Consider the following 533-nt stretch of genomic DNA (forward strand, 5'->3'; position numbering starts at 1 on the left):
AGAAAACTCAGATAAACATAAGTAAACTCTTTAAAGACTCCCTCCCTCTTCCTGTTCCTCTTGCATTCTCCTCGCCCAGTAAGACTCTTGAAAGACCGCCCCCTCCCTCTTGCGGGCCTCTGCGCCACTAGGATGTTAGCACATACAACTCAACCTTAATACGGTACTCGGGATTTACTGCGCGGGTTTTTATCTCTCCGGTCGGAGTTTTCTAACTTCGGTTAGTAATGAGGAAAGTGTTTCATTTAATTTTCCTCTGAACTTATAAATTGTTCGCGAGGAAATTACCACTTGACATCTTTCATACTTTCAGCCTGTGTTATGGGATTCCTCTGCTTTAGTTGTTGCTTGTTTCCTTTCATAGGACGGAGTGATTAAAAGGCGTAATTAGTGTTGGCGGCACAATATCATAACGTGCAGTGAGCCACGCCCTCGGAATTAGGGATTGTCATTGTCACACGTTTTATCATAGGCGTCGGATCATGGACGTTAATGCAACAAAGCTTGTTTCATCACTCAAAGCAGTTTCCGAA

The sequence above is a fragment of the Penaeus monodon genome, chromosome 30, assembly GCF_015228065.2.
Source record: "Penaeus monodon isolate SGIC_2016 chromosome 30, NSTDA_Pmon_1, whole genome shotgun sequence".
In the NCBI taxonomy this organism is placed as follows: Eukaryota; Metazoa; Arthropoda; class Malacostraca; order Decapoda; family Penaeidae; genus Penaeus; species Penaeus monodon.